Source organism: Hyalella azteca, unplaced genomic scaffold (genome assembly GCF_000764305.2).
Source record: "Hyalella azteca isolate HAZT.00-mixed unplaced genomic scaffold, Hazt_2.0.2 contig11868, whole genome shotgun sequence".
NCBI classification, from domain to species: Eukaryota; Metazoa; Arthropoda; class Malacostraca; order Amphipoda; family Hyalellidae; genus Hyalella; species Hyalella azteca.
In genome coordinates, this window is record NW_025941848.1 from 141,423 (window position 1) to 156,692 (window position 15,270).

The following is a 15,270-nucleotide window of genomic DNA, read 5'->3' on the forward strand; positions in this document are numbered from 1 at the left end:
CGTCCAGTGTTCTAAATTGATTTGCTGAAACATATTGCGTTATATTTTAATTAATTACTAATAGGTTTTAAACTGATTATCTATCTCATTCAAATTAAAATCAACGAACTACCTCAACTTGCCATTTTGTCGTCAACCCTGCTGCTTTCTTCTGTTTATTTGTCGAAACCGGCTCCTTAATTATTACGTTCTTTTGCCGCCATTAATATCATGTGAATTCGAGAGAGAGAAGTTCAAACTTGAAACAGTGACTCATTCCTTTTGTTATTGCTATTGTTTCTATCAAGTCTGTACATATGTAATTCTGCTGAAGTCAGCCATTACTCCTGCAGTGTGTGCAACTACTACACAAGGTCATCAGTTCTTACTGGCTGCAGTACATCCACTTCGTTTTTGAATAAAAGTTTCGTCGTTTTCACTGTTCTTTAATTCCCAATTGTACCAAAATTCAATAAACAATAAACTTCAAAAAATTTTATTAGAAATTTAATTGATAGATATTTTGAAATGTTAGAATTTATATTTAAAATTTCCATCTTTCTTAAAGTGAAGAAAGAGTTTACTTCGCTCCGTACCTTTAATCTAAAAAGAGAAGAGCCTTGATAGCCGCCGGTTTTGCCAGCGAATCTTGCCTCTATTAAATCATTAAATTTCCTCTTAAATCATCGACCTCCATCATTTGGATGCCATTCTCTTATTATCTTCATTAGTCCAGTGTGTTCAAATTAAAATCTTAGTTGCTTCTCAGCAACTCTTATCAATTCCAATTAACCGCATGCGTTAAATTAAACAGTCACTGGACTAATCTTTCTTACTAACTTAAAATCGGCTCAATTACTTGGCTACAGCCTCTTAAATGGATTTTTCATTTAAGGTAATTATGATCTCATTTAACTATTGAATTATTCTTGCCAATTATAACTCGATTATTTCGCTAATTAGTTTTTTATATTTCTTTATAAGCGGCAATTTGAGAGTATTTTTCTTTTCTACTTCAGAACAAAACCGAGGCGACGGGGCATAACTTACGTGCGTTTCAAGTATACGCTGACGACCCGGCAGCTGCCTCAATTTCTTTATATTGGAGACGGAACCAAGACAACCTTGTCCACACCGTTCAATTAATAGCCAGAAACAAAGTTGACTTCAAATTTGTTCCTTGAACCTCATTTAAATAAAAACTGAAGAAATTTCTACAGAGCTACAGTTGTTTTATAACCATTACCAATAATTTATTAGGGGTTTGCTCGATGTTTAGTAAACGCTTCAAAAGATAGTTGGAACATAATTGTTGATCTACGGTTTCCTAGAATACAACTCTTGTAATTTAATAAGGTAGATTTAATTTTTTCAAAGCACTTCGTGTTCCAATGACGAGTTTACAATTTTATTTGATCCATTGATTCTAGTCCAAATTAGACTAGTCATATAAGTAAAAAGTGCAAGCCAACTTTTCGTACGGTGAAAAGTGAGAGCACACGCAGGAATTTGTATGGGTAATTTGAATATAGGACAGAAATCACCATACGTATGCCTAAATACAATATTATCACGTCAGGTTGACTGGCCTGTGCAAAATAAATTATTAGAGAAATCCTCCTAATCATAAAATATATGTTGAAAGTTGGGGTTGGAAGTTGTTTTAACTGATATCAATACCGGTTCAAATTAGTGTTTCTAGGCCATTTGCTTCATTGTGCCGAGGTGATACATTTTTTCATTGTTACGTCTGGTCTGCCTTTTTATACAGCGTAAAACAATTCAAATGCCCCTTCCCTTCCCCCCCCCCCCCAGTATTGAAGGAAATGAGGGGCATTTTTAGACACTTTTCAGATTCGGCCGTGTCCGCGCCGAAGCTATCAGGTGCCGAATACGCGCGCCCCACGATCGCTCACTCGGTCTGTGACCGGATTCTAATCAGACGCTTATTTCGCTCGTACAACCAGAGCGTAAAGTGGACATAAAATCGCTAATTTACGCGCTGGGAGAGCTGAAGGTGACTTTAATTCAGAAGCTAGCCGGCACCAAATTTTGAGAAGGTATCTAACAAATTCTTCGGATAATTCTCCTGCGTGACGCAAAAAAAATTGCTTCATTTCAAAAATAAGTAATATGGTCAAATACGCTCTCACGTACCGAGTCAATTTATATTTCAGATGATATAATCTCTTAAATCGTGCCAAGGCGCTAGCTCGTGCGTTTAAGTTTACACAGATCGAGCGTAAACACGTTCGAAAGTTGGCAACACACACCAGTGTCTTCGACTACGAAAATATATGCGATCATTATTGAATAAAATAAGTTCTTACTGAGTTGTTATGACTTCAGTGCGCCAAATTTCATAGCTAATGAACATTCTAAAAGAAAACTTCAGTTAAGGATTTAATAACGATTTGTGATTAAGATGAAAAATTCAACTGATATTTTGAATTTGACTTAGAATGCAGGCGCATGCGATATGATTAACATCCAAACAAAAATGCATTTTATGAACCTAATGAAGAATAACTGCCGTTATAAATAAATTATAAAGGAATACAGTTGGAATTTTCCTTCTTTTTTTTAAATTCGTTTGAGGTGGAAATAATTCGCATACAATGCTGATTGCCAGCTATTTAGCGCACGCATCCTCCCGTGCCCGCACTGCGTTTCAGGATGTTATTGTTTCTGCGGATGTACAATTCACTAAGTTTATTGAAGATGTCACATTGAGGGAAGGTAGAGGACCTTTTCAATTATCTAAAAATTACGGAAGTTGAAGAACTTTTTTCAGAACTTCTGCCATGTGTGTCGACTTTTGAATGCATAAAGGCTGTGACATAGAGGAGACGAAGATGTCATGTCTGTATCGGCCAGTGAAACACCGTATCCATACAGAAGGAGCAATGATCGGAGCTTCTACGCAGAACCAAAACTTTTTCGTTGTGACTGCGAATGCTAATGACATGAAAGTCGATAATGATAATGACATTTAAAGAGTCCTGCTGTAATTTGGTGAAGGTCCATATATCTGCTGATAAGGCAAGCATGATCAAAACTTCCCAGGACCTCAACAGCTGATGGCACATGAAGGTAATGACCAAGACGTCGATATGCCATTTACTCATTTTCGAGAATCTGCTACTTTACTTCTGACGGAGGGACCTTGACCTCTGAAAATCGTGACGCAGTTCTTATCGTTTCAATGATTTTCGAAGAACCTTCCGAGTCCTAAATTCTCGCTTGATTTATTTAGTTAATGGTGTTCGAAGAAAGATTTACTACACGAGAATAAGCCACTGATTGAGTTTGACAGGCTACTTTCATTCGGGAGAGACAGTGAATTTGCGTCATGCGCAAAATCACAAGTTAATAACTTAGTGCAAGTTTTAAGTTAATATTTAAGAAAAATCGAACATGGCCCACAGTACTCATACAATTATCACCAAAAATAAATCGAGTCGGTAAAATTGTAGGCTTCGATCAATAGGCATGTAAGCTGAGAGATAACTTTTGACCTCAGGCAACGACCAGGCAATGAGTTAATTGCAACAGCACGCAATTCTTCCCACAGGACAATAGGCCAGGCTGACCCACATGTGTAGTATTGTTGTAAGTCAGTGGTCGCACAGGAACTGTCAGGACCACATTGCGGGTAATTGCTGTTGTTTAACAATGCAAGCATGCATATTCAGGGGAACATATAGTATTTGGTCGGAGCGTACGTGACAAGCCTGCCAAACAATGGGTATGGTTGAGGAGGCATTACTTAGCTATGTATACAGGCTGTGTTTCTCATTACCGAACAATAATAGGCGGTGTTTTCTATTCGCTTTCTTCGTCCTATATAATAATAGTGCTAACCAAAACAAAGAATTAGATTAATTTATTCAGCATACTCTAGTCCTGGCATGCGTACTACAAACATGCTAATTCCCTTACAATGTACCTTGGATAAATAATCAAAGTACAATATTGCCCAAATCTGGACTGGGTAATATCCGCGAAATTGAAATCCAGTATTCAATTTTATATTCTTTTGATTAAATGGTCACAGATGTTTCCTACATTAATTAGTAAATTAATATGAAGTGATTCTCTAATTCAGTTAAGTATAACACAACTAAAGTAGTTACATATATATTTCGATCGAACCCGCGGAGTGCACAATAAGTAAAAAATTCTCATGGTATGCGAGTTTATGTTTACGGTTTCGATGCAGCAATCGATTTTATTGGCGCAGCAATTTAATGGACTGAGGCGTATAAATTCTTCTACTACCGAAAAGATTAATTTTACTTGAGGTATCACCCCCATGAACAGACCCTGATATACTAATGGAATCCTTATTATAAGAGTTCCCTTTTTCTCGTTACCATTGCACAAAATCAGCGGGATCTAAATAACAAATTTTGATGTCTGTTTGCGACTCGAATTATTTGTTCACCAAGCAGAATTGAAATCCCTGCACAATTCAGGCTTCACGAAATTTAAAACTCATGCTATTAAGAGATTAATGATTGCAGGTGCTAAATCAGAATTATGAAAAGTAAATTGGTTAGTTATATCACATCCTGAATTGAGAGCAGCCGCCGTCATGCCTTATTCGGATGTAAAATATCTACGTTTCACGCTCCTAAAAAATCTAATTGAATCTTACGTGCTCCTAAAAATTTTCCACATTTTCAGTAGTCTAAACATTTGAGTTTATGACATACTTGCATCCTTTTTCAATAATTATTCTGCTCGTGGCGTCACTTTTCAACAACGACAACCTGGGTTACAAATGTGAATGAACACAGTGCAGCGTCGCCTAACTGAAAAAGTGTGACCTAACTTGGGAAAAAAATAATATATGTGAAAATATCCGGACACTAAAGATACTTTTAGACCATTTAGACCAAGAAAGAGTCACCAGACAATGGGAGGTGACCATGCAAGGAAGTATCACCTGACTAAGGAAGGTGACTAAAGAAGTGTCCTAACACTGAGGACACTTCCAGACTAAGTAAATATCACCTGACTGAGGAATGTGACAAATAAACTGTCCTACCACACTAATGTGACAAAGAAATTGTCTTACCACATTAAGTACACTTCTTGACCAAGTATCACCTGGCTGTCTGACGCGTGACGTCGAACACGTTCAGTGCACGCATGTGCGGCGTCAAACGAGAAGCCTTGCGAGTGTTGCTCTGGACTTGCGCTCCCGAAATACACAAAATACATAGAAGGTTTAATGGTCATAATTGCTGTAATTCTGATTGAAGGTTTTTAGTGGTAGAAAGAGTAAATTTTTTATATGAGCAGTTATAATCACACAATATTTTTTATGAGAACGATCTATGCGTCTCTAGACTAAGTTGTAGAGTAATTAATTGCAGAATTTTCATTTGTAATAAGGGCAGAACTTCAGATCGGGTTCTGATATACACAAATATTTTTTGTTTGTTCATGCCATTTAGAACCGTAATTGAGAATATATTTAACATGAATTCTTCAAGTAATGCAAGGAATGTTTCACAGGATAGACTAGGATTCAGAATTGTATTTGACACTGAAATTTAATCCAAATTGCAATCAAATTTGACACAGCGGTGTAGAATCTTATTAATAATTAAATTGCTCAGGTAAACTTTTTTCATTTCCAATTCACAGCCCTCATTATTATTTTTAGTTATTCCAGAATACCGTCATCACGTCTTTATTTTCAACCGAGTCTGTTGATAAAAATCTATTTCTCGGAAGCAAAGTTTTCAAGTAATTTTTTTTGCAAAATTTTACTTTTTAAAGGTTTACTAAAACGTATATAACGCACCTTTAAATTCATATTATTAATATGATTATCTATTTGGTTCGGTGTTTTATCAGTATTCAGTGCTTAAATATAACCAATACTGGGAAGACTCTATCATTCCTAGCATTGCACACATCTGCATGTTTTCTACTGTATCGTGGGTGCAGAAAAACATTTTGACAAGTAATACGAGCAAATCAAAAATACAAAATCGGCAGTTATAATTTTACACAGTACATAAAAAGTAACAATAAACACTGTTTAAACAGAAACAGTAAACAGTAGATAAAATTTCATTTGAATCAAACCTGTAATTAATCATTCAATTGAATCAAACCTGTAAACATAAACAGTAACAGTAAATACTGTGTAAACAGAAACAGTTAACAGTAGATAATATTTCAATTAAATCAAACCTGTAAACACAAACAGTAACAGTAAATACTGTGTAAACAGAAACAGTTAACAGTAGATAAAATTTCAATTGAATCAAACCTGTAATCTATTACAGGTTTGTGTAATCTATTATACCGCGTGTGGCAGGAGCTTTAAATGCTATAATGCAGAGAAAAATGTGCAACAAGTGGGAATCTGCGCCAATAATTCAACGTTAATGCCTCAATGTCTTCATCAAATTACTGAATTTATGCGACTATTATGCTCCTAAAGTTTTTCGTCTCTTTATCTTCATTTTGCTAGTTTCTTATTCCCGATAAAAAAAACAGCTCTTCCTTTTGACATTAGTCAATCATTTTTGAAGTCTGTGAGTAGGAAGCTTTTATACCTAATGCGAGAACAAAGCTAAACAATTTTAAACAATTAATACCGTGTGAACATAACTCAATCATTTTTATAAAGTCGTATTCTAGTAAGATAAAATCAGTCCTGACACTTGATCTGAAACTGTTGACATCAAAAGTTACGACAGTTGAATTCAGAATATTTCAGAATAATAATGCTTTGTTTCATGGCTTATAGGCATCAATGTTTGTCGGATCCGAGACATATTACATATACCATATATCATATACCATATACATATTATAGGAGGTCAAGCCTTCGAAACGATTCCTTCCTGAAATTTTGTGTCGCGCTGTGTCTATAAGTACGAGTTACAAAGAAGAGCATTTTCCCAAGCTCTCTAAAATTCGCAATTGTAAAAAGCATTACTGGAGAAGGAATTATTTCTTTTGTATAGGAAATTGTAATCCTTAATCATACATCACATATTAGTTCAATTTACTTCAGACGAAGCGTAACGCGAGACGTTTATTTACAACGCATTTGTTTCATTGTTCTTGCACTCGTACGTTATTGATACATCCAAAATTTAATATTGATTGGCAGAGGATGCTTTTAAATTGTAAATTTACTGAGTACCATTGTCCATTGGATGATAGCGGATGAGAGTTAAATCTTAATATCAAAAGTTGATCATTTTGGATCATTTGACAATCATCAAAAACGCTACAACAGAAAACAATGAGTAATTTATTGCTCGAGAAATTATATTCAAGAGTAAATGCAGATTTAGTTTGCCGTCATATCGTTCAAAATATAATTCTTTTATAAGCCTCTATTTAATTTTGATTATAATTAACTTTTATGCCCACCTATAAACTTCTCAGGAGACGCCACGATACATTTGAACCCCACCACGAAGTAATTTTATTATTTTAAATGTTGCCACCAATATTTTCATTATTATCAAAATACATATAGCTGCTAGCAATGCAGTAATATCAATTAAAGTCACTTTTTCAAGTTACATATTTTTCGTTCAGTTATTAATGAACTCAATATCATTTAAAATTTTCGATCTAGCCACATGCAGCCCCGCCTTCTCATTTACGCTGCATATGAGCGGGAATATAGCCTTGTGAAAGGAGCAAACATGGACTAATTAAGTTTATTTTGTATTCACAGATATTAACGAACGCACTACCATTTTAAGATTCAATCAATCTACTTGCAGCCTTTCTTTCTCACATACAGTCCTTGTGAGAAGGAATGTAACTGTGCAAAGGAAGCAACCAACGAGTAAATAAATTTTGCGTACACAGATGTTAATAAATAATTAATATATTTAATAATAATAACTATATAAAACCCTTTGTAATGAATAGTTTATCACTTAAAATGTAAATTAAAAAATAATTTAAATATCAGGTCTAGCTACAAGCTGCCTTTAAATATTAAAATGTAATTTAAATATTTAAATTTATTAAAGCTGCAAGCTGCCCTGCTCCCTCACTGACGGCAAATAGGAGCGGAAACAAAACTCTGCAAAAGAACAAACATGAGCTGAAATAAAACTCTGCAAAAGAACAAATATGAGCGGAAATAAAACTCTGCAAAAGAACAAATATGAGCGGGAATAAAACTCTGCAAAAGAACAAATATGAGCGGAAATAAAACTCTGCAAAATAACAAATATGAGCGGAAATAAAACGCTGCAAAAGAAGCAACAGGAGCGGCCAGTTGAGGCACGCAAGTTCTGACGTCAGAGGCAAGTTAAAAACTCGTCGGTGGCAGGTGCGAGCTTGCTGCTACAATAGACTTCAGCCTTGGGTTGACGTCATGTCTGGTGTTTACTTATATAATTTCTCATCTAATTACTCTAAATATGTATAAATTTGACCATAAATCTTGACGTGGCAATCCATGAAATTCGTCAGCGGATTTCAGTGTTTGAAGTTTTATTTGGGTCATATAGCTGATCGTTGATTTTCGGGACTTGATGGAAATAATATTTTAAAAAATTGATTTAATGCCACATTACCTTATGAAAGCCCTAGCAAAGTGGTAATTTATGCTAAACTTGACATCACAGCACAATCAGTGCAGAAATAAAACTTTGGTTTGACAACGAACTGACAATTGAGAACGGTTGCATATTAAGTAAAATTCGTAGGTGAAGTTTAAAAAATATTGTCTATGTTAATTCAATTAAAGTGAAAATTTTCTTAGCATAAAGTCAACTAGAAGAGGCTAAACCAAATTCATTTATCTTATTCTGAGATTGGAATCTATAATTAAGTACAACCCAATTTCGAAAACAAGTCACATTCAGAAAATGTAAAAAAATTAACCACTTTATATCACGAGAATCATAACTCTGCAATCATTAAAATGAGATTTGAAATGATTATAAATGTATAATTGAATTTAAGATGAAAAGGTAAATTATAAATAAGTTTGCTGGAATTGCGTCCCTGAGACGCTTCAAAATGCAGCTCTATTTGGTTTGAATAATGAAATAAAAGTGACTTTGTATTGTAAATTATGAGCTGTGTCATGCTTTCTATGTATATCTGTGAGGAACATCATATGTACATATGTATGTACACGAGTAAATCAGGCCAACAGGCTTCCGTAGTTTGAGTGATTGATAGCCATTTATATAACAATAGCTTATATTATAACCATTTGAAAGGGCGGCATCAATTCATGTAAAGCTATTCTGGACTTGCTTAATTCGTAAGGGTTGAGTATTGGTGAACACGGGGTTCAAAGAGCTCGTTATTCACTCTTAACGAGAACGGAATGACAAATAATGTTCAGTATTGCGTTATTATACACGATAAATGAGTGTAGTAATCAATGCACTTGTTGTGCTTTGAATTTATTAAAGCAAATATCATATTCTACTGAAAAATTACAGCCCGAGTTATGTACAGAATAAAACAATAACAATAGTATCGTCTGCCCGCTCATATTTTATTTGAAATTTCAATTCAGAAATGCGGTCGAGGAAAATGCATACTTTTGCATGATAGAACTTTTTATTCCGTGTGTAATATTAAGGAGAAAAGATTCCATAAGGAAATGCTGGCAAGCCTCTTGTAACAACGTGAAAGGCAAGTTATATGTTTACATTTTTTATATTGCATTCAATAAAATTATGCTAATATTCGCACCACTGCAGTGCTGTCTTTCAGAGTCAATTACAAAAATTCCGAATAAAAAGAAGCTCTATCAATCAGGTACCTACATAAGCTCGTATAGTCTAGCCTTCTCTCGTGACTAACTATTTAAAGTAATATATTATATAAAAAATTATTGGAAATACTTAATATTATACGCAAAATTTTTTTATTTAAATTATAAATTAGGCTGTGATTCGAGCTGGCTATAGAGAGACTCTTTCATCTGTGAGCGGAGAACGGATGGTGGCGCGCGGCTTGCAGGACTATTATATTAGTCTTTACATTGTTGATAATGTTGAGGTCAACATTAAAAGAAATCTCATACGCAATACCATTCATGCTGCAGTTTTCCAGGGCAGGTTAAAAGCTAATTTTTCCACTCAACTTTGCTAGGAAAAAGCTTCCACGTTATATAAGTTGAATGCTAAACCAAATTTGGTTGCAATACATTTGTGGGACAGGAGAGAGAAAGATTTTCATTTGAATGTTAACGTAACATCGGAGTTAGCTCCATGTAAGTCAATTTCAGGTTAATCTCTTCAAACGACTATACATGTGCACGAAAACTTAATCATAGTACAACTATCTTCAATCAAGGGTATGTTGAGAAAACAAATATGTGTGTTAACAGATTTCTACTATCAGCTTCAATTTTCGTCAAACTTAAATTTAACTCTCCGTACATACATGACTATGCATGTTACGATAAATATATCACAAATACAAAGCAAACATCCTGTCTACGTAAACATGGTCAAGATTAATGACTTGTTGCTCCATCACTCAAATGATCTATTTCAAGACCTTATGCGCCAGCACGAGTTAAGACGACAGTGAAAGGGAAAACAAGCTAATTACGTATTCAATTATATTCCATGGTCGCGTCTTATCGCCGCTTGACGTCATAGCCACGAGATTATGTGCTCTCAGCTGCAACGTGGTCTCACGTCTGACTTTAATGATAGATGAGCTGAGGAAACAAACGAGACGCTCAAGCACAGCTACCACGTGGTCATCGGTAGGACGAATTGTAGACGAATTGACGAAATGTAGACGAATCAAACGCAATGCAAACTTTTAATATGATGAACGTAACAATGAGAAGCATCTACTGTACGAGCAACTAAAAACCTCTTCTTTTGTAAATTTGTATCATGCAAGAACCTTTACATTTTTGTGAAACTCTGATGAACTGAATTGATGTAGGGTCGCTCTTTTAGATAAAGCCTGAATATTAGATCAATAATTGTCAATTATTCTATAGATTCAAATTTTGTTAGTCGTAGATAAGACTTATGAAACGTATGTCCTAAAAATATTATTGCTGATGATGGCAAGAAACTAGATGGTGATGATTTAGTCACTGAATGGATTCAGAGCCTTCCTGCATTCACTGGGTCCTGAATCCATTGGTCCTTAAATCCAATAGATCCCTGAATCCACAGGATTCAGGATACACTGGATACTATTTTCTAATTGAAACGTTCTATGCCACCTCTCTCACGGAACAAACGTTCGATCAAATAATAATCCACTGGATTCAGGATCCAGTGGATATTAACAAAAAAGTAAAACGTTTTATGGTGACTGTTACGGAACCTACTTTTTATCAAATAATAATTCACAGTATTATTTAATAATCGAAACGTTCTATGGTGACTGTCACGAATCCCATGTTATACCAATTAAAGATGCACTAGATTCACGGAGGGGCTGACTTTACCTCGTCTGTATTAGTCTCTCTACTTGCGGAAAAATTTAATCGATTTTTTAAATTATCCCTCAAGGCAATAATTATGTTAAGGATTTTCAAGTAGCCAAGCCACCCCGCAGTTCCCACTTTTTTCTTGACCACCAGTAGGAAGCTCAATAATGTTAATCTTGAAGTGATTATTGAAATTATTGTATAAGTTTCGTCTTAAATTATCTTTTGTTAACAACTGTTATTTCCTGGCCTTCGTACAGCTTTGTAATTTTGTACAAAATTTTGTACAGTTGGCATGCGAAAAGTGGGTATAGGCTTTAAGTTTAAGCGGTCGGCCGAACACGGGAGTTTGTTAGCTACTTCATTTAATCTAAATAATCTTTAAACAGTGGTTAAATGGCAGTTTTAGAAAATCACTCGTTCTAAATAATTTCCGTACGACTCTTTTCGACGTCAGGGTCGTATTTCTCGTAATATGTAAAGTCAGGATTTCTAAAATTTTACATTTTCGAGACCCCAAATTAGGCCCTGAAGTTGATCTTCGAGCAAATTCTACTCTATTATACTTAATCGCCATGTACTCTATCTCAGTAGATTTCATTGTAAAGATTCACTACCATTAATTTGCCCTGAAGTCAGTAAGATAATTTGAAAACAATTTTATATACCTCGAAAAAAGCGTAAATCTGAAAGCCACGCACATAGTGACGAATAGCACCATGTGTACTCGAGCAAACTTATAACCTAGATCCAGTATTGATACTGTAGTCATGCATCGATCTGGTGTCATCATCCATGACGACGGCTGGCTCTTTTTATCTTGTCATGGAATTTTCTCATAAAATCTTAAAAATTGTATGCAAGTGCATGTAATACTGTGGAATTTACGAGTATGAGCAACTTTAATGACTTGTTTTGACTTGAGGGACCGCAAAAAAAATTTTCATGGAATGGTTAAAATTTTAGGCATTCATCATCCTAATAATTAATATGTTATAGTTTTTGTTTCTCTTGAGCAAGTCCTGAACGCGCCAAGTGCTCCCCTGCAGGATAGTTCAGTCGCATGAAAGCATGAAATGAGGACGAAATTAAGCTCATTAAAACAAACTAATAAATTGCTCAATAACTTTGGTGATTATTCGGTCTTCACATGATTAAGCATGAAGATTTTAATGGCTATGGAAAAAGTACCCAATAATATATTGCCGATTATATCAGTTTTCAGGATTCGAGAGAAACGAAAGCGTGATGCCGTAGACTTATTTTATTGGGACATATATATAGGCGAGTTGTGGCCACGCGAGGTAAGTCGAAAAAAAATATTATATCCTATAAGAGTTATGTGATATCTAAGCGAGACCTGAAACATGGTCACAATGGCGAATATCAATTAATAAGATGAATCAACACAATAAATACCGTTTCATGAATATATAAAGAGAGACAGAAAACCAATGAATACGGTGACATGACCGAGTTTGAGTTCCTGACTATATAGGCGTATGATGAATCGGAGTGCAGGAGCGGCAGAATCATTGAATCAAAAACTTTCCGAAAATAAAGAATGTACAACGGATTTTACACTGCACATTGCCAAATCGCTTTTATTTATTTTATTAATACTTACTCACTTATGACTTTAATATAACAGTCATTTAGGGAAACTGGGAGATAGTTGTTTGCAGGGCGGCCGTTGAGAGGTAGCCTAACCGATTCGACACTTCAGCGAACTCGCCTGCGAGCTCGAATGCAAAACCTAACTTCATTTTCAACTCTGGCACTCATAAATCCTTCAATAATGAACGTATTTTATTCAAATTTGAAATATAAGTAGAATAAAATCCGTTCATAATTGACGGATTTATGAGTGCCAGAGTTGAAAATGAAGTTAGGTTTTGCATTCGAGCTCGCAGGCGAGTTCGCTGAAGTGTCGATTCGGTGGTAGCCTAACGCTTTTCTCTACTTGTATTCCTACCGATGTTGTCAGACGACTCTAGGTAAAGTTTGCTCAACACTATTGGACGATAGTGAATTACATACTTATATTTGCCAAATACAAGAAATTACCATTATTATACGATTATCGGATGGTAATATCTATTGAAATGCCCCTGAGTAACTGGTTTAATGTTGCTGATCGATATGCATTTTAAAATATTATGTTTGGTCGTTCACATTTATATGAAGTTAACGGTTAAGAATTGTACGTAAATAAGGCATCTATTATTATTACGATAATATTTTAATTATATGATACTCCTGCAAAAGAAGCTGGAATCACTACAATTTTACACGGTCGGCCTAGCATGGTGGTTTACTGGTTACTTCATTAGTTCATTTCTTTTAACTAATATTAGATACTAGACTAAAACAAACAATATGTGCAAAATATGGAAACAAATGCACAAATTATTACTTGAAACGAATAAATGAACATATCAATGATTTGATAGTTGATTCAATGTAAGACGTGGTTTTGTCAGGGTCACTCCAGAAACAGATTCTTCTTTAACATAGAAAACAATTCTACAGCAATAAAGTAAAATATTCTGAGTGATCCAGGAAAATTCTCCTCCCCATGGGAAACCTCGAAAGAAAAATTTTTACTTCCCATTTATTGAATACTCAATACTTATTTACTTCACACAAGAAATTACGTTATTTGAAAAAAAACATGGTACCGTTAGGATTTCTCAATTGAACAGTTCAGTGTCCGAAACAGAGGCAGCTTTATTACGACGTATCGGAGGTAGCGAAAGAAGAGTACTAAAATTTTGACGCATTTAATGAAGAGACTGAAGAGCTCTTGTTATGAACTGATGACTTCTAGGGATTGTAAAAGGATTGTATATAGAAAATGGTTTGTTAGATGGATATAATGCGAGGTAATGTTTTTTATGCAAGAATTTGCCTCCTCTTCTAATCCTAATGTCATGTCTGGTTAGTACGATTTGGTGTTGATTTGTTGGAAAAAATACCGATGCATGCTTGATGTTTCATGATGAAATGTTAGCGATCAAACACGAATTTTAATGCTATTGGCATGCACTCTAATTAATATCGGTTGTCTAAGTTTGCTCACGTAGCCTGGCAAATTCTTCGGCAACATTCGGCAACAGACCATGGGCCTATTTCTTCAACGCCGACACTTCTATTCTATTCTGTTCTATTCTAAACAAAGATTTAGTGTCAGAATTTTTTTCGGATTCGGTTTTACTAACCCATGAATCCTTATTTATAATAATTGCATAAAGGTAATTAGAGTTGTTATCATTGAATTATTCGGTAATTTTTGTTATTATTAAGAGCGTGTTCTACGTGCCTGCTATGAAGCAGGTAGTGGAATGAGCCGTTTAAACTATAATATTTACTGACCACCTTTATTATCTTTGGGGATGCAGCACCGATCAGCTGCAGCGAACATAAGCAAGAGACGAGTAAAATACCGCCGAGGTCTTACGGTCTTACGAAAGAGATTAAATCATGAGAATTAATTGTTGGCGGCATGCACATTACTGCGATTAAGGTTCGCACTCAAATACGCTGGAGAAAACAATTATATGGCACAAGTTGAAAAGAGTTAAACGACAGCATTAACTGGAAAGCAACATTTAGAATGAACGACCTTAATTTATATGGTCAAGTGATTTCTGAAATTGTAATCGGTTATTCGCACGAGCTTAAAAAGATATCATTTCAAACGAAGCTTACCGCGAATAGTGAAAGGAACAACACTATAACAAAATTTTTCTTCAATGAAATTGATAGATTCTTTATATTCACTCACCTTCTTGTACGAAAAATCGATGTTAAAGAATTTAAGTTCTGGTGCAAAAGTTTACCCGGAGCGTATACAAGTT